Source organism: Geotrypetes seraphini, chromosome 4, assembly GCF_902459505.1.
Source record: "Geotrypetes seraphini chromosome 4, aGeoSer1.1, whole genome shotgun sequence".
NCBI lineage: Eukaryota > Metazoa > Chordata > Amphibia > Gymnophiona > Dermophiidae > Geotrypetes > Geotrypetes seraphini.
Window position 1 is genome coordinate 79,824,215 of NC_047087.1, and position 20,080 is coordinate 79,844,294.

At 42.4% G+C, this 20,080-nt stretch overlaps 1 long non-coding RNA gene across 1 annotated transcript in view; it reads left to right on the plus strand.

Moving 5' to 3' along the window:
* LOC117358821 overlaps positions 1 to 20,080 on the plus strand; it is a 116,347-nt gene that overhangs the window by 15,679 nt on the left and 80,588 nt on the right. Inside the window, exon 2 of the long non-coding RNA XR_004539099.1 lies at positions 12,970 to 13,136. This is a non-coding gene — a long non-coding RNA (uncharacterized LOC117358821). The remainder of the gene's footprint in view (positions 1 to 12,969; positions 13,137 to 20,080) is intronic.

The window sequence follows — 20,080 nt, forward strand, 5'->3', positions numbered from 1 at the left end:
TCAATGGAAAAAATGTAAAAAGCTGCCATTCTCACTGTAATTCAAAAACGGCTTGACCGATTTGAACGAAACTTGGTATGCAGATCCCTCACTACCTGGGGTGATATGTTCTGGGGGGTCTCTCGGCCCACAACTCTATGTTGCTTGCTCAAGGGTGGGTTCACCCAACAATTTATATGTTCTTGCTCCTGGAGGTGAAACTAAAAATGTTGTTTATAATCACGTTTTGCGTTAGTTGTATTGTATTCATTTTGTCAAATATTTCACATTATAATTTGAATATTGTACTTTTTATTAAGCTGTAAAACAATAATTTCATTCACCACTATAAAGTATCTTTATTTGAATCCATTTACAGTGTTATTGCTATAATTAAATACCCGTGCAACGCCAGGGCATCAGCTAGTATATTATAAAATGGCTACCTAAACATTCATGTAGACTGGAGGATAAGCCTAATGGTTAAAGCAATGAGTTGAGGACAAAGGGATTCAGGTTTAAATCCCCCTTTAATTGTTTGTGATACCATTTCAGGAAAGTCTCTGTTTAGTGTTTATGAGCCCTCCAGGGACATAAGAACATAAGAACATAAGAACTGCCATCTCCGGATCAGACCTTTGGTCCATCAAGTCCGGCGATCCGCGCACGCGGAGGCCCTGCCAGGTGTACCCTGGCGTAATTTATAGTCCATCATATCTTTATATGCCTCTCTTAAGGAGATATGCATCTAGTTTGCTCTTGAAGCCTAGGACGGTCGATTCCGCAATAATCTCCTCTGGGAGGGCATTCCAGGCGTCAACCACTCTCTGAGTGAAGCAGAACTTCCTGACATTAGTCCTGAACCTGTCCCCCCTTAGCTTCATTTCATGTCCTCTAGTCTGTGTCAAATTGGACAATGTAAATAATCTTCTCTGCTCTATTTTGTCGATTCCTTTCAGTATTTTGAAGGTCTCGATCATATCCCCACGCAGTCTCCTTTTCTCTAGGGAGAACAATCCTAGTGTTATAAGTCTATCCTCGTATTCCAGTTTCTCCATACCCTTCACCAGTTTTGTCGCTCGTCTCTGCACCCTCTCCAGCAGTTTTATATCCTTCTTTAGGTAGGGAGACCAATGTTGGACGCAGTATTCCAAGTGTGGTCTGACCATTGCCCTATAAAGCGGCATTATAACTTTCTCCGATCTACTCGAGATTCCTTTCTTTATCATGCCCAACATTCTATTTGCCTTCTTCGCCGCTGCCGCGCATTGTGCCGACGGCTTCAGGGTCCTATCTATCAGTACACCCAGGTCCTTTTCTTGTTCACTCTTCCCCAGAGTTGCACCTGACATTGTATACTCGTATTCCGCATTCTTATTGCCTAAATGCATTACCTTGCATTTCTCCACATTGAACTTCATCTGCCATTTCTCCGCCCATGTTTCTAACCGACACAAGTCGCTCTGGAGTTCCTCTCTATCCTCCTGCGATCTGATTGCCCGGCATAGTTTTGTATCATCTGCAAACTTGATGATCTCACTGGTTGTTCCTTCCTCCAGGTCATTGATATAAATATTAAAAAGGATCGGCCCAAGTACCGAGCCCTGTGGTACACCACTAGTCACTTTCTCCCAGTCGGAGAACTTCCCATTTATGCCCACTCTCTGCTTTCGGTTTTCCAGCCATTTGCCTATCCACCTTTGTATATCCCCCTCTATGCCATGGCTTTGTAGTTTCCCGAGAAGTCTTTCATGTGGAACTTTGTCGAACGCTTTCTGGAAGTCCAAGTATATTATGTCCACCGGCTTCCCACTATCAATTTGCTCGTTCACAGTCTCAAAAAATTGGAGTAAATTCGTCAAACATGATTTCCCTTTCCTGAATCCATGTTGACTGGGTTTCATCAAGTCGTGTGCGTCCAAGTGCCAGACTATGCTATCCTTGATCAGTGCTTCAACCATCTTGCCGGGGACAGACGTAAGGCTCACAGGCCTATAGTTGCCCGGTTCCCCTCTCGATCCTTTTTTAAAAATTGGCGTGACGTTCGCTATCCTCCAGTCGTCCGGTATCTGTCCAGTTCTGATTGTCAGGTTTGCAAGTTTTTGCAATAACTCTCCGATTTCAACCTTCAATTCCTTTAAGACTCTCGGGTGAATTCCATCCGGTCCAGGGGATTTGTCACTTTTAAGTTTGTCGATCTGATAGTATATCTGGTCTAAGTCCACTTCAACTGTGGTGAGGCTGTCTTCTATTTCTCCTGCAAACACTTTCTCCGCTTCAGGTATTGTTGAGGTGTCCTCCTTCGTAAAGACGGACGCAAAGAAGGAATTTAGTTTGTCTGCGATTTGTTTATCTTCCTTGATATACCCTTTTCTTCCCTGGTCGTCCAGGGGTCCCACTGCCTCTTTTGCAGGTTTTTTCCCTTTCACGTATCTAAAGAAGGGCTTGAAGTTTTTGGCCTCCTGGGCTATTTTTTCCTCATACTCCTGTTTGGCATCCCTCACCGCCTTGTGACATTTCTTCTGATCATCTTTATGTTTGTTCCAGGCTTCGGTTGTCTTTATGCATTTCCATTTTTTGAAAGAGTCCTTCTTTTCTTTTATGGCTTCCTTCACCTGTATGGTAAGCCATGCCGGTTCTCTTTTGCTCTTTGTTCTCCGATCTTTGGAAATCCTCGGAATGTAGAGATCTTGTGCTTCTGTGATAGTATTTTTCAGTAGGGACCATGCCTGATCTACCGTTTCAAGTTTGTCCACCATCTTCTCGAGTCGTTTTTCTACCATGGCTCTCATGCGATCGTATTTACCCTTTTTAAAGTTTAAGGTGGTGGTTAAAGTTTTGGCATGTTTCCCTTTCCCGATGTCAAGTTTAAAGTTGATTACATTGTGTACCAGAATGTACACTGCTTCAATAGTCTTCAGGCATATAGGTTTCTTATACATTCAGGTTTAGTAGACATTGTTCTGTCCTTGGAGGGTTCACAAACACTAAACAGAGGCTTTCCTCAACTGATATCTGACTCTAAAATACAACCTAAAATATTAAACTAGACTCTAAAACAGTTCTTATATAAAACTCTGAAAGAGACTATCAAGGCTACACTATTATCTAAACTGACTTAGGATCCCCTTTATTAAGCTACTGTATGTTAGGGGTTTTTATCGCGTCACTGTGTTAAAAACTCTGATGCTCATAGAATTCCTATGAGTTTTGGAGCTTTTTCCACAGCAACTCGTGATAAAAACTCTAATAAATAAAAGGGGTCATTAGCTAATAAGCATAAAATAATAAGAGTAATAAGAATAAAATTATCTATTTAACCTTGTTTACATTTTTCCCAAGTCTGAATGCAATTTCCAGAAGTCAAGATACTCCAATGAAGTTTTCTGCCCCTCATCAGGTCCTCTCTCAGCACCTCTTCAGGATTAGGAGCAGCTGAGTTCTGGTTAACTATATGTAGTTGGGCTTCTAAAGCAATATCAGTTTAGAGAATGACATGGGGAAAAATTGTACCCATCCCCTTCATGTCCCCATGAGCTCGGACCTCATTTATGCCCTATCCCCATGAGCTCAGTCCCCATCCCTGCAAACCATTTGATCCCATCCGCACAAGACAAAAATAGTTTTATATTGAACTTATTTTATTAAAGTATAAAAAGAAACAATATTCTGTACAATTGTCATTTTATAGATCAAAGTTCTGGCTGCCAAACTAGAGGAAGAGATCTTCAGCTGGCAGGGCTTTGTTTAAAAATGTTTATCAACACAGCTACAATACTACTTTATCCTAAAGCAAATAAAAAAAGAAAAGAAAAAAATAGAAATATAATTTTTCTCTACCTTTATTGTCTGTTTTCTGTTTTCCTCATCTTCTTATCATTCTCGCCCTTCAATCTACTGTCTGCCTTCTTTCTGCCTCTTCCATATGGCATCTGCTCTATTTCTATGCCTCTATCAGAAATTGTCTACCTCTCCCTTCCATCTCTCCCCCCCCCCATTGGTCCTGCACCCATCATCTTCCCTCTGCTCCCCCCCATGGTCTGGCATCTCTGTCTTCTTCCCTTTCATCTCTCACTCTTTCCCCAAGTGGTTTTTAGCATCTCTCTCCTCCTTTCATATATGGTATCTGTCTCCTCCCCCTCCCCCAATGCTCTGGTATCTCTCTCTCCTCTCCCTTTCCCTTCCTTTTCTTTTCTGCTCTTCCTTCTCAATTTGCTTTCTACCTTTTGTCTACTTTCTTACTTTTGTCCTCAATTTCCCTTTCATTATGTCTACCTACAGCTTGCCACCTCTATTCCTCACCCCTTCCAGTATCTCACTAACTCTATCCTCTTCCCCCAAACCAGTGTGTGCCCTTTTTTCTTTATCCCCTCCTTCCATTCAGTATGTACTATCTCCTCTCCATTTCCTTCCAGAGTCTGCCCAACTCTCTATCCTCTCTCCTTTCTTTCCTCCCCAATTCCTTCTTGCATCTGCTTCCTCTCTCTCCACTTTCAGTGTCTGCTCCCCTCTCTCACCCCCCCCCCACTTCCCTTCAGTGTCTGTTAAGAACATAAGAATAGCCTCACTGGGTCAGACCAATGGTCCATCAAGCCAGTAGCCCATTTTCATTGTGGCCAATCCAGGTCCCTAGTACCTGCCAAAATCCAAGGAGTAGCAACATTACATGCTACTGATCCAGGGCAAGCAGTGGCTTCCCCATATCTTTCTCAATAACAGACTATGAACTTTTCCTTCAGGAAATTGTCCAAACCTTTCTTAAAACCAACTACGCTATCTGCTCTTACCACAACCTCTGACTGGCCTGCTCTAACAGTGGTTAATCAAATTGAAGAGAAAGTAGGACTGGGTTAGATAAAATAGATTGGGGAAGTAATTTCAATCAATTCCCTTGTGAGTTTAAAACAGAGCCCAGTCCATTTAACCCAGCTCCCTGTTTTGAAGTCCCCCCTGGTAGCGAGCTCAATGGCTAGCTAAAAAAATCTCTCAGCTGACACAAATGAGATGGATTGGGAGATTCCTGCTATCCAGAAAAAGGAAACTTCCCAGGAGGAGCCGATGTATGTGTTCCTGATTGACAGACTGGACTCCGAGGAACAATATAATAAACTGCAAGTCTTAGTCACATTCTCTCTGAAACAAAAAATCCTTCTTCGGGTGAATTCCTAGCTGTGCAATTGGAAAGAAAAAGGGTGGAGGGAGGGGGGTCTTTGTGAGAGCTATAATACTGGAAAGATAAAAGAATGTTGAGTTGAGTGAAGCTGGAATTGTATAAGAGACTTTTATGCTTAAAATCACTCAGATAGACACTGGGAAATGTTTGAAAGGGGGGGGGGGACGGAGAAGCAAAGACACTCACAGTTTACTATTACTAGAGTCTTTCAAGTTATAGGATGTTAACTACTTTTGTTGCCAAAGAAAACTGGGCTTCTATTAAGGGAGCTGTACCCTATCAAACTTCCTTTTTTGTTGTTGCTTATAGTAACTAGAGATTATGTTAGAATGGATTATGAACTACAAAGAGAGGTAGTTCTGAACAGAAGCCATGGGTTAAGGCTGGCTAATGAGAGCCCAACAAAGTACTATGAGTGGTGAACTGAACTATAACAGACAGAGTTGGTAAGGGTTTTTTTTTTTTAGTTGCAAGAAATACTTCCAATTTGTTTTGGTTGTTTGAAGAGACATTTAGTTTTGTTGTACCAACCCTGAAGGAATGACTTGAGCCTCACTATAATAAAGTACCTTAATCATTTTTGCCCTAACTTGTTTGCTATGAAAATGGATTAAGCCTAGACTCTTCAATTCACGAGAGCAATTCTTACTACTCATGTTCTATTCTTATATCTGTGCTTTGTTCTTTGTCCATATTCTTCATCTTGCCCTCTCAATCTTTCTGTCCTGATGTTTTTCTCCCTACTCTCCTAACTTTTCTTTTCTCTCACCTTGACTTTCTGTCTATCTCTATATGTGGCACTGTTGCAGATAATGTGGTTTGGTGGTAGCAGATGTGGAATTGCTGTTAGTGGGTAAGCTAGCTACAGTGAGTTCTGTGAATCAGTGTTTTGTTTTGTTTTTTTAGGGGGGGTTGTCTGTGTGCTCTGGCTTAGAGAAAGGAGAAGAAATAGAGGAGGAGGAGATCTTATGTAGAGTCTACAAGCCTAGAACAATGTTCTCAGATTTGTTAGAGAAACAATGCCTGTCCAAGTTTAGAGCTGGGAAAACTAGTCTTCATCTATGCTATCAGTTAGAAGCTCAAGTACTGTCTGTCACTTGGAGAGGAGACACCCCATGCCTGAAGGTCACCACAGCCCTCGTCTCCTTTACTACTGGAAGCTTCTTTGTCTAATTCCAGTCTTCAGTTTCCCATGCTAAATTCAGTATCTGCTTTAGTCTAAAGCCTCCTTAGTGGTATACAACTATGGCCCCTGGTTGTTCACAATTGCAGAGTTCCAGAAGGAATTATGGGGCATGGTTCCTAACCGAGGGCTTTTAGATCAATGATTAGGCTTTGCGAGTTGATAAAAGAATATTATAGTAGGGAAAAATCCTGGGTAGAGACAAATGAGTGCTGAGAATACAATTCAAATTGAGCTGAAGTCCAAAGAAGCAGTAGAAAACTTCCAGGCATAAGTTTTGTAATCTAAACATAGACTAAGGGCTCCTTTTATCAAGCCACGCTAGCGGGATTAACGCACGTGACTTCATCACACGTTAACCCCCACGTTGGCCAAAAACTACTGCCTGCTCAAGAGGAGGCGGTAGCGGCTAGTGCATCCTGTGGTTTAGCGCGCGCTATTAAGCCCGTTAAACCGCTAACACGGCTTGATAAAAGGAGCCCTAAGCAGCATGTACTGAGCTTCCTTACAAATTTTCCTTAGAGATTGCACTTTTCTGCATTTACAAAGCAGACAGAATATCCACATCTGGAAATGTCATGGAATTGATTTTAAGGAATCTGGTAGATATTGTAAAATTGAACCATGTCTACTCTCATGAGAAACAGATTTGTTTGGTTTTTTTTCAGGCTGAGATAATTAAGATTCTTGAAAGAAAAGGGAAGAGTTAGCAAATGAGTATGTGCAAAGAGGTAAATAAGTCATAGATTTAAAATGGCTAAATTTTATAAAGGCCTTTTATATAATACAATATAACATTATTATTATTATTATTAGGTTCTTATATCCCGCCATACCCAAAGAGTTCTAGGCGGTTTACATCCGTTACATTAGGATCCGGTCTGAACCCGGATTTACAAAAATTTTGTCGGAATTCAGGTAGCGCGGAAGGAGGCACAGGTTTATCATAGTTGGGTTAGAGGATAAAATGGAGGGAGTGGGAAACCAGAAGAGGGGGGGAGAGGGAGGTGGGGGTGGGGGGGGGTTGGAGTGTATGCGGGGAGTAAGGACTAAGGGTCTTGTTCGCGGAAGAGGTGTGTTTTGAGAAGTTTTCTGAAGTCTAGGTAGGTCGGGGCCTCTAGCATCATTTGGGCTAGCCAAGGGTTCAGCTTGGCCGCCTGGAAGGCGAAGGTTTTGTCGATGAATCTTTTGAGCTGGCATGATTTTATGCATGTCTGATTATGCATTAGGGGGTCCTTTTACTAAGGTGCGCTAGTGTGTCAGTGCGTGCTAAAAATTAGCACGTGCTAAATGCTAACGCATACTAACATGTTCATAGGATATAATGGACGTGTTAGCATGCGTTAGCATTTAGCACACGCTAAGATACACTAGCGTGCCTCCTACCTATTTGAGAAAATCCCTGCACAGGCCATCACATCTCTTACCAAACTCATAAATTCTGCCCTATTATCAGGCCTATTCTCCACTGAAATGGGACACATCGTATTGACCCCTTTACTGAAAAAAGCTGACCTAGACCCCTCCATACCATCCAACTACCGTCCAATAGCAAATATCCCTCTCCTCACCAAACTGCTCGAGTCTATCATATCTACCCAGCTCTCTTCCTACTTAGAAAGATTCTCCATCCTCTTACCTTACCAATATGGCTTCAGACCCAACTTCTGCACTGAATCCCTATTGGCCTCTCTAATCTCTAAGGTTCAGCAACTGCATTCTCGTAACAAGTTTGCTGTCCTTCTACAATTTGACCTCTCCGCAGCTTTTGACGTTGTCCACCACGACATTCTAATTTTCCAACTCTCCGAGATAGGCATTAGCTCCATAGTTCTTGATTGGTTCTCCAAATTCTTGCGCTCTTACATGGTTAACATGAGCAGCACCTCATCCTCCCCCTGGACCCCGACTTGTGGTGTCCCACAAGGCTCACCCCTCTCCCCAATCCTCTTTAACATTTACATGTCCTCCCTGAAACTACTCCAACTATCCCCCCTTGAAACTCTTTACACTTACGCTGATGACATCCTCGTCCTCCTTGAGACCGACTCGAACCTCACTAACCTCTCCACGAACATATCCTCATGCATAAAGAACCTCCAATCCTGGGCATTCACAATGCATATGAAACTAAACGAGTCCAAAACAAAACTCCTTTGGCTCGGCCCAAAATTAGACCATCTACCTTCCTCCATCCCATTGTCCTCCGGCCCCCCATTGCAGCTCGAGTTCTCAAGCAAAGTTCTGGGTGTCACCTTAGACTCTTCTCTATCCTTCAACGAACATCTCCAATCCCTGGTGAAGAAATGCTTCTTCAGCCTTCACATGCTAAGGAAAGTCAGACCCTATTTTCACCAAAAACACTTTGCAGTCCTAGTACAATCCATCATCCTCTCCAGATTGGATTATTGCAATTCTATCTTCCTCAGCCTAACCAAGAAAAGCCTCCACAGACTTCAGCGGATTCAGAATGCCGCAGCTAAGCTTGTTTTCGCGAAAAGCAAATTTGATCACATCTCACCACTCCTGTCTAAGCTCCATTGGCTCCCAGTAATCCCCAGGATCTACTTCAAATGTGCGTGTCTGGCCTACAAGATCCTACATGGCATCCTTCCTGCCGTTATCCCTCTATCCTGGAACTCCCCAACCCCTACTTCCTCCAGATCCTCCCAAATTTTTAAACTATCCTTCCCTTCCATAAAAGGTATTTCCCATGTAGGCAAATTTGGGTCATCCCTCCCCTTTAGAATCACTGAGATCTGGAATAACCTCCCCTCCCCTCTCCGAACCTCAAGCTCCCTCCAACTCTTCCGCAAACACCTAAAAACCTGGCTATTCTCAAAACTGTAACACTTCCCCCCTCTTAGGCTTCTCACCTTCCCCCTTTACACCTAGCTCTTTAATCTCTCCACTGTAGTTCCTCTCTCATCCTTCTTCCTGTAAACCGTGCCGAGCTCCGCATTCGTGGAGATGGTGCAGTATATAAACCCAAGGTTTAGTTTAGTTTAGTTTAGTTTAAAAGGACTCCAAAAGTAGTTAAATCATAAATAGCTGAAGATGAGTAGAAAGTTGGTCTCATGGATGTAATGATAGTAGTAAATAGAAACGTCAAAGAAATAGTGACTGAAAGTACAATACAAGAAAGATCAGTGTTAAACTCTACATTGTGTGTAACATTGGTAATTTGATACAATAATAATGATTCACTCTCCAATTTACTTCATAAATAGTCAAAAATTTTGCTTTTTAAATTAAGAAGGGATTATCCCAATTTCCCAAGAGGAAGTTATATAATATGGCAGTGTCCCATTATATATAAAATGATAGTGTCCTGTATGGCAGTGTCCCGTAAACTTTTTAAAGCCACAGCACACTAAATTCGGAGCCGTGGCTGAAGGGCATCTGGAAATGTGCTGACATTAACTTGATGACATCACATCTGTGCATGAACAGAGAGCCTCCAGACAGAGTCCTGAGCCTTCAATTACTATGCTGGTGAGGGGGTGCTGGAGGAGGAGAGGTGCCGTTGCAGGCAGACAGCCTACAGGAAGTGCCTCTCACCGTGAGAGGCACATCCTGTAAGCAGTCAGCCGGCGATGATGCCTCTCCTCATCAATGGTGTCTTGTAAAATACCCGGAATCTTGCCATGGCACACAGTTTGCGATACACTGTAATATGGTCATTATGTATTCTCTGGACATGCACATTGCTACTTCCGTTCAGAACAATAACTGAGATCAACTAGTAAATAACCTTCAATAGAAAGTCTATGCAGAATTTAATATGCTGCCTCTAAATTTAATTGTGTTATGAAAGCTTATTAGAGACTTAATCCACGGTCAGATAATTGCACTCTGAAACAGCTGTCCAATATAAATCCTGAAATGAATCCTCCAAAAATTTGTACTGTTGCTCCTTCAGTGAATGGGTCAAAACATGTATCCCAAATGCACATGTCAACTTTAATGATCCATTTTCAGTTTCATGAACAGAGGGATTATTGTAGAAAATGAGTATAATATTCAATAGTTTTATGTTGTTTTAGCTAAAATAAGAAGACTTGCATGGTCAAGAAGGATAAAATAGGAAACCTTGAGCAGTTTATCATTTATTAAAATTTAATATACTGCTTTTTTTGCAGTACAAGTCAAGGTGATGTACAATAAAACAGTTTATGAAAGAAAATAAAAAGCAGAGCTTCATTTGTAAAAGGACAGTATCAATCGCTCATGGAAACAACCATCATACCCTGGCATTCCAAGAATGCTCTCTCATATGTCCCCATCACTCACAAATCAGTAAAGCGAGGCCAGTTCAAATAGGTACGTTTTTAATGCAGCGTGAAAAAGGGGAAATGGTTGTTCTAATAGCAGATATTGAGGGAATGAATTCCAAAGAGCTGGAGCAATGGCGAAAAAAAGCTGAACGTCTCATGGATTCCCGTTTCACTTTAGAAGGATGAGGAATGACGATTCTGTTGTCCATTAGAGAGCGAAGAGTGTGAGTAGGTGTATAATGAATAATCAGTGCTGATAGGAATAAAGTAGTGGAGTATGTTTGAACCTGATTATTAAAAAAAAAAAATATTTAAGGGCATTATAAATCCCGCAATGTTTCCTGCTTAGGAATGCCCAGCTGTATGATTAATATATTACACAACTGACTGCTGATCATAAATTTGTTTAGATTGTTACATTATGTGTATCAAAGTTTTAACATGATCAAGAATATAGTTTCCATACAATCAAATGACATACGAAAGGCCACTGAAAAGTTCTCAGCCCAACCAACAAAATTGGGGCAGTCTTCGGAAAAATATAGAACAAAAAAAGTGGAAAATCGCTGGACTAAGGGTTCCTTTTACAAAGCTGCAATAGCTGTTTTAGGGCACGCTTAACGCGTGCTAAATTGCCCCGCACGCTAGATGCTAACGCCAGCATTGAGCTAGCGTTAGTTCTAGCTGCGTAGCACAGGTTTAGTGCACGCTAAAATTCTGCGCACGCTAAAATGCTATCGCAGTGTATAGATCTCGATGGAGACTGCCTCGATTTTATTGGCTGGTTGAGAACTTTTCAATAGCCCCTTTTATGCTTAGATTTCACACACATGAGCTGAATAAAATGTATTTATGTTAGCTGAAGCTTGGTGTAAATGCTGGCATCCATTTCTTGTATTATCAATTAACACTACCCTCAATTTTTCTTAAATTGTTATTCAATGAATGCTATACATATGTAAAGATCAGCTCAGAGACATGGAGGGGTTTTTTTTGGAAGGAAAACCCTCGTGCCACCTCACCACCCAATCATTGTTAGATCTTCTATACTTTTAAGCATAAATTAGTGCCAAATTTGTGCCAAATCAATACCAAATCGGTGTAAATAATTCAAAAAGATTCAAAATTCCTTAACTTAAAGCTTAGTTTCTTGGTTCCAACGTGAACACATTTCATGCTTCTGCTTCAGGAAACCAAACAGCTGAATCTAGCCGGTTTCTGTGTTGTAGTCACCCTTTTAGAACATTCCACATTTACCATGGAGGCATATTTTCAGATCAATGATTATCTCCTATACATTTTTAATGCTTTTTAGATATCTTGAACAGGAGTCAAAATTACATCATTTCTACTATATGCTTATAGGTACAAATCTGATATTCTAATATATGTCACATTTGCATGTTTTTTCCCAAAATGTCTATATTCCCAGAGCCACGGCTTATCTAAAATGGAACTATATATATATGATAGCAAAGGGAACGGAACAATGAGGTTATTTGAAGGACACTTCATTTAGCACCTAAGCACTGTATTTCATGATTTTGCCAAACCTCATTTTACCCCAATAATAATACATAGAGAGATGTGTCACTGTGCAATTCTGTAGCTTTATAACTGGAAATATGAAAAACTAGTAAATCACTGCAATCTGGGCACCTTCTCTTGTGAAGAGAAAATTTATGCTGATTTTCTCCTGAAATGATTTTGCAGCTGGTAGACCTTGACTTTCATATTTAGTTCTGAACATATTTTTTTATGTGAGAGAGTCAGTCTGGGCCTCAGATTTTCTTATATACAAAAATGTCAAAAAATAATTTTTGAATAAAGTCCATTGAATTCAATTCATGTCTTGGCTCTCTTCCTTCCATTGTGCTCTTCCTACACAATGATCTTTTCTGGTACATAGGGCCTTTACTGGAACAGTCTTTTCCTTGCATTTTGGCTAGAATTGAAAGTGTATATAAGATGAAGGTTAATAGTTACATGGTCTCTGGACTGCAACTACTCTGTTGCTGATATGTTGGAGATATAACTTTCAATACTGGACACAGTACTCTAGATGAGGTCTCACTATTGACTTTTACTGAATCACAATTATTATCTGTACTCCCTTTGTATTGTTCTTTTCTTGCCAATGCCTTTTCATGCTGTTTTCTCCCTTCAGATCATCATGCATAATCATTCCTAACATCTCTTGTATATTATGATCTCAACCCCCATCAAGTGCTGATTTCAGATTTCTGTACCTGAAATTCATGACATGTTAAAACTTTTCTTCCAAACTTTTGACCATTCCTCAAACTTTTGCAGATAATTGCTAATCATTTCTATTTTGTCTATTCTGTAATGGCCAGCTGAGAAGAAAAGAGAAAGCTGGCAGGAACCTCAAGTGCAGCTGGCATAAGAAAGGAGAAAGGCCATGTAGAAGCAAAGAGTCACTGCACTTCTTGGCAGGGATTTCAAGCCTCAGTAGCAGAAGAAGAAAGATTGTGGCATCAGTGAAAAGGAGGAACATCTGCTGGTAAGGACCCCATGCCCCGTTGATAAAAGCTGCATCATAACAAAGGAAAGCTGCATCATAACAAAGATCAAAAGCATTGATGTAGGAACCCTAAGATTCACCAGCAGAAGAATTAATCCAAGCCATGTCTGCAGTGAAGATAGCCATAGCTTGTCAGCGGTGACCCTATCCCCACCAGAAAAGCAAGGGACAAAGGTCACAGAGGTGGTACAGAATAGCAACAGCTGCCAATGGGTCTCTATTTCCCATCAACAAAATAATCTGCCATTGCCTTAGTGCTTGTCAATAGAAGGTAGGGTCTCCACAAGCAGGATCTGCTGATCTTCACTGTGGTCCCAGCAGGCTTGATATATCCCTCTGTCACTGGGGAACTTGAAGGAAGGTGAGAGGAATGAAAACAGGGAGGGGGGATAGAATGAAAAGGATGCAAATGGACAGAGGGTAAGGGTGAAGGGAAAGGGAAAGAATGAAGAGAGATGACAGTGAGGAGAGGGAATTGAGTTCAGTGGGTTAAGAGTGAGAAGGTTTTTTTTGTTGTTGTTTTTTTTTACAGTAAGCCGCTTAGGAGGTTTTAACATAATGTGGGATAGCAAGATTTTAATAAACCTGGAAACTTGGGTTGGACTGGAAATGATAGGGAAAAGAAATGTAATTGTGGAATGGTGGGTATGTGAGTGTCTGATGCACATGTCCCAATTTCCTATGCTCTCTCTCTCTCTTTCTCGCTCTGTATAGCTTCAAAGTTACCCAGTTTCAGGATAGATATTTTAAGCCTACCCTAGATTTCTGACAACTCATCCCGTTGCATTATGAGACCTGTAGTTCTGATTTTAATGGATAGAACAGAATGAAAGTTTTAAACCAGGACTGGCCAAAATGTTTCCCTCCTGGAACTGGGCAGCTTGGCAGCTCTGGTGAGAAGCAGAGAGGAAGGGGATTGGAAGAGAAAGGGAGAATGAGAATGCTGGGTGGGGTGAGGGGCAGGGACAAGGGAAAGAAACTGATTTATTTATTTATGTATTTATTTATCTTAATATTTGTATTCTGCTTAAGACACTAAGGGCTAGCGTGCACTAAATTGCCGTGCGCGCTGGCCGCTACCTCCTCCTTTTAAGCAGGTGGTAATTTTTCAGCTAGCGCGTGCTATAGCATGCGCTAATCTTGTGCATGCGCTAAAACCGCTAGCGAACCTTAGTAAAAGGAGCCCTAATGGGGGAGGCTTTATTGGTGGGTGCTATCTCGTTCGTGTGTGCTAACCGTGTTAGTGCACACTAATGATTAGCATGCGCTAAACACAAAAAAAACACCCATAAGAATATAATAGGCATCTTTAGCGTTTAGTGCATGCTAAACTGAATAGCGCCCATTGATGAATTCCCCCGTAAGCAGATCTCAACATAATGTACACAACAAGTATGGAAGCAAATAACAAAGGATTTGAGTTAATGCAGGGAAGAAGTCCATAATGCATGTATGCCAAGAGACACACAATTTACTGAGTTTGGTACAATATGTCTAAGAGAAAATTGGCCTAATGGCAATTAGTCCAATGCTACATTTCAGCTAGGAGTCAAACTATCCAAGACGTTAATTTGTCTAAAGTACAAGTGATCTAATGTGTCATGCCTTTGATGTGGCATGGCAGGAAAAACATAAATGTCATGGCATTAAGATAAGGGTAAATATGTAAATTAAAATTTCCTTCTGTGAGAAATGGTATTCAGTAAGCCTGCATCAAAGGACATTAGTAGTTCTTTGGTATTTAAAGTAGTTGAGCAAGTATGACTAATAATAATAGAAAATATGCATTTAAACATATGATATGGAATACTGTGACCAAGGTATAAAAGATATGAAAAAAGGTTTAGTGACCATTGTTAGTAGACAATGACCCGGTAGTAGTTACCCACAGCTAGCTGAAACAATGGAGGGGAGGGGGGAAGTGCTCACTGAAGGCACGGGGACAAGGCCATCCACCGCCACGTGGAGTAGTGAATGGCCTTGTCCCCGCAGTTAAGGCAGAGAAGGCACATGGTCACCAATCGTTCGCGGCCCCTTCCCTACCTCTGGCAAAATCTATCTCCCTCCCTCCTTCTCCCTTACCTTCGCGGCGCTTTAGAAAATAAACTGATGCTGGCGAAGCCTACCTGTGCCACCTTGCAGCCGCGTGTGTGTGGGCGGAAGCTTCTCCTCTGAGGCAACTGGAAGAGACTTGGGAGTACTTGTAGACAAGCCAATGAAGCCGTACACGCAATGCACAGCAGTAGTGAAAAGGGCGAACAGAATACTAGGAATGATTAAGGAGGGGAATCACAAACAGATCGGAGAAGATTATGATACCGTTATATCAGGCCATAGTACGCCCTCACCTGGAATACTGCATCCTACACTGGTCACCGTACATGAAAAAGGATATAGTACTACTCAAAAGGGTCCAGAGAAGAGGGACTAAAATGGTTAAGGGGCTGGAGGAATTGACGTACAGTGAGAGATTAGAGAAACTGGGCCTCTTCTCCCTTGAAAAGAGGAGAATGAGAGGGAACATAATGAAAACATTCAAGATAATGAAGGGAATAGACTTAGTAGATAAAGACAGGTTGTTCACCCTCTCCGAGATAGAGAGAATGAGAGGGCACTCTATAAAATTAAAAGGGAATAGATTCCGTATAAACATAAGGAAGTTCTTCTTCACCCAGAGAGTGATAGAAAACTGGAAGGCTCTTCCAGAGGCTGTTATAGAGGAAATCACCCTCCAAGGATTCAAGGCAAAGTTAGACAAGTTTCTGCTAAACCAGAACATACACAGGTAAGGCTAGTCGCAGTTAGGGCACTGGTCTTTGACCTAAGGGCCACCGCGTGAGCGGACTGCTGGGTACGATGGACCAGTGGTCTAACCCAGCATCGACACAGAAGAGAGTGGATATCCCTCCTGCCGGGGATTGATTCGCAGTTTGTGACAGGAGGGACAAAAAATTTCAAATCATTCTTCAGGTACGTAAAGGGAAAGCAACCAGCGAGGGAGGAAGTGGGGCCCTTGGATGACGGGGATAGAAAGGGAGTAGTGAGGGAGGAAAAAGAAATAGCTGACAAGTTAAACGACTTCTTTACATCAGTCTTCACGAGGGAGGACACATCCAACATCCCGGAACCAGAGGAAATAGAAAATGGAGATCAAGATAGCAAGCTGATCCAACTAGAGGTGAGCCAGGAGGATGTCCTCAGGCAGATAGACAAGCTAAAGAGCGACAAGTCGCCAGGTCCAGACAGCATCCACCCAAGGGTGCTCAAGGAATTAAGGAATGAAATAGCAGAGACACTTCAGCAAATATGCAACCTATCCCTAAAAACTGGAGAGATCCCGGAGGACTGGAAAATAGCTAATGTCACGCCCATCTTCAAGAAGGGTTCAAGGGGCGACCCGGGAAACTACAGGCCGGTGAGCCTCACATCGGTCCCGGGAAAGATGATGGAGGCACTGATTAAGGACGGCATCTGTGATCATATCGAAAAAAATGGACAGCTAAGGTCGAGCCAGCATGGGTTCTGCAAGGGTAGGTCGTGCCTCACAAATTTGTTATACTTCTTTGAGAGGGTAAATAGCCAGGTGGACAAAGGTGAACCCATAGACATAATTTACCTAGACTTTCAGAAAGCCTTCGATAAGGTACCACATGAGCGATTGCTCAGGAAACTATGGAATCATGGGGTGCGAGGGGAGGTCCACCGATGGATTAAAAACTGGCTGTCGGAGAGGAAGCAGAGGGTTGGTGTAAAGGGCCACTACTCGGACTGGCAAGGGGTCACGAGCGGGGTTCCTCAAGGGTCGGTGCTGGGACCGCTCCTGTTTAACATATTCATCGACGACCTGGAGGCGGGAACAAAATGTGAGGTCATCAAATTCGCTGATGATACCAAACTATTCAGCAGGGTTGAAACCACGGTAGATTGCGAGGATCTCCAAAGGGATCTTACGACACTGGAAGAATGGGCAAAAAAGTGGCAAATGAGCTTCAACGTGGGGAAGTGCAAGGTCATGCATGTAGGGAGAAGGAACCCGATGTTCACTTACAAAATGGGGGGAACAATGCTAGGGGTCAGTAAGCTGGAAAGAGACCTGGGAGTGATGGTAGACACGACATTGAAGGCGTCGGCACAGTGCGCCACAGCCTCGAGGAAAGCAAACCAAATGTTAGGTATCATTAAGAAGGGTATCTCGACCAGAACGAAGGAAGTCATCCTGCCACTGTACCGGGCTATGGTGCGCCCCCATCTGGAATACTGTGTACAGTACTGGTCACCGTACCTCAAAAAGGACATGGCAATGCTTGAGGGAGTCCAGAGAAGAGCAACTAAACTGATTAAGGGTATGGAAAACCTTACATACACTGACAGACTGAAAAGGCTGGGGCTGTTCTCCCTGGAGAAGCGGAGACTCAGAGGAGACATGATAGAGACCTTCAAGATCCTGAGGGGCATCGAAAAGGTTGACAAGGACAGATTTTTCAATTTGAAAGAAACCACAAAAACAAGGGGCCACTCGATGAAATTGAAGGGGGACAGGTTTAGAACAAACGCAAGGAAATTTTTTTTCACACAGAGGGTGGTGGACACATGGAACACCCTTCCGGAAGCCGTGATAGGAAATAGCACAGTACAGGGTTTCAAGGAAGACCTGGATAGGTTCCTGGAGGACAAAGGGATTGAGGGGTACAGATAAGAGCAGTGGAAGGTTTAGAGATAAATGTAGAGGTAGGTATAAAATTAGTTAGGGACTGCTGCTCAGGCAATATGCCTGATGGGCCGCCGCGTGAGCGGACCGCTGGGCGGGATGGACCTCTGGTCTGCCCTGGCGGAGGCGACTACTTATGTTCTTATGTTCTTATGTTCTTAAGTGAGCATCCCTCCTGCCATGGACAGTGTTGGGGGTTCAGGGGTAACAGTGGGAGGGAGTGGGCATCCCTCCTGACAGCCAACTTGCGGTAGGGTTTGGAGGTTCCCTGCTGTGGCTGCTCAGCTGATTCCAACAGGAATATTTATTTGCTGTGATCAGTTTAGTGGCCATGTCTAATTTAAATGTAGGCCAGCATTTCAATGGCCTACATTTCAGGTGCCTATTGTGGCCTTAGGGAGATGCCTAGGGCTGCTTAAGCTCACCTAAGGCTAACTCTGGTCAAAACTTAAGCATCCCTATGCATCTTCCTCAACTGTGATAGATGCCTACAGTGTAGGCAGCCTGCCTCGGGGTTATTATTTTTTTTATTTTTTTTGAAAACATGCATCCTGATTGGCTGGTTAGATAGCGATAGGACGCCTAGCACCGCCTACAATCGGGACACCATTTATAGAATATGGCCCAAACTGCACACTTACAGCCACACCCCCATATACACAGGTATTCCCTCCACACAGAGACACACACACACTTACGATTTTGTCGATATTCAGTAAAGTGCATTGATTGTGCAGTTTTTTAATGATCAGTGATGGTGAATTTTCCCAAGTGGAGTTTGCATATACTGCCTCGCAATGGCAAAAAGAAGCTAGTGTTTCAATAAAGATAGGTACTTGCTTCTTTTTTGACAATGCAGGGTAGTATACTCCCCGGTTACTGTACATACATGTATATATATGGATAGATTTTTTTTTTTTTTAACATATAATTTTTTTTTGCTTTGTTTCAATGAGTAGCAAAGGTTTGTTTGTTTTTAATTTAATAATTTCAATTATACATATCAGTCCTATCTGGTCATTTAGCTATGCAGGCATCAGTGGGAGTGCGGGACAGGTGGTCCGCCCGGGTGCAGTCTTTGTAAGGGGTACAGGTGAGCAGCATTACTAACTTGCTGCCCACATTAATGTTATTTCTCTCTGATGTCACTTCTCGGCCCACGCCTAGGAAGTGACGTCGGAGAGATAGTCAACATGACACGGGCAGCAAGTTTATGCTGTTGCTCATGCCTAGAAAATATAAAAGGGTACAGGGGAAGGGAAGGGGAATGTGCACATGGCAGGGGGTCGGGAAGGAGCGGGGCAGAAAAGAGGGCAGGGGAGGGGCGCCACTCACCCTCGCTACATCACTGGCAGGCATAGGCACTTAATGTGGTCCATGCCTTTATAAATGCCAGCTCTTTCCCCCACTCTGCTCCCAAACTGCCCTGATACTGCCCAGAATGTTCCAGGGTAGTCAGAGATGATATTAAGCAGCACTACCCAGCTCAGTGCCATTAAATATTGATGGACAGGCAACTCAGTATGGGATTTGGTTTTAATGCTGGCACCTACAGTAGGAACCTTCCAGCTCATGTAGCAGAAACAAAATGAGATTTGGGAACCTTGACTTCCTGATTCTCAGCCTGTTTTTCCTAACTGGGGCGTGAGGAAGCTAACAGATGCAGTGAGGAAAGAGTTAAAAGGGGGCTTGGAACAAGGTCACACATACACACAAAAATAAGTAAATAAAAATCTTGTGAATTAGAGACAGAAAGAAATAAAGACAGATAGACAGCGGCCAAGGAGAGAGAGAAAGAAAGACACACACATCTATCTTAGCACCCGTTAATGTAACGGGCTTAAAGACTAGTGTTTTATAAAATACTAGTAGCAAACTAAAGATTATTATTGCTATAGAGATATATTCTTCAAAATGCTGAAGTTTAACCCCTTCCCCTATTTGTTCTCTCCCTTCCCCTTCTTACCTTCCTTTTATTTTCATTTTGACTTCGATGTCATTTTGAATCTTCCCCTCCCCAAGTGCCTATTGTACCAACTTTGTCCGTATCTTTGTCTTTGTTCGGTCTTTATGTTGCCCTGTTTTACTTTTTTTAAAAAAATTCATTATTATTATTACTCTTTTTTTAAACTCCAATTTTAACAATTGTAAACCGTCCAGATATTTGTTTGATGGTCGGTATATCAAACTGTAAATAAGCTTGGAAGCTTATACT